This window comes from Nansenia antarctica (genome assembly GCF_963989245.1).
Source record: "Nansenia antarctica genome assembly, chromosome: 3".
NCBI classification, from domain to species: Eukaryota; Metazoa; Chordata; class Actinopteri; order Argentiniformes; family Microstomatidae; genus Nansenia; species Nansenia antarctica.
In genome coordinates this window covers 50,825,056-50,825,600 of record NC_137688.1, presented here as the reverse complement: position 1 = coordinate 50,825,600, position 545 = coordinate 50,825,056, and positions in this window count along the sequence as shown.

The window sequence follows — 545 nt, the reverse complement described above, 5'->3', positions numbered from 1 at the left end:
ATTGAGTGCTGTACATGCTTATACTTTCCATGTTCATACTTTTCAGTTGGCCAACATTTTTAAAAAAACTTGTTTTGTATTGGTCTTAAGTAATATTCTAATTTTCTGAGATACTGAATTTGGGGTTTTCATTAGTTGTCAGTAATAATCATCAAAATTAAAAGCAATAAACACTTGAAATATATCAGTCTGTGTGGAATGAATGTATACATTATACAAGTTTCACTTTTTGAATGGAATTACTGAAATAAATCAACTTTTTGATGATATTCTAATTATATGACCAGCACCTGTATATATGCATGTATATTAAAATGCCAGGATGTGATGAAGAGAATGTAGGACAAATTCACTACACACTATTCAGGAAGTCCTTTCCCATTTCAGTCCCACAATGCAATGGAGCAGGTTGAGGGAGGCCAGTCCATGAACAACATGGTTGAGCTACAGACAGTTTCTCATTATGAATGAGGTGTAGTATGTGTTGAAATATATTATATTATATTATTGAAGTATATTGAAATGTGTTGCTAACTGCATACATT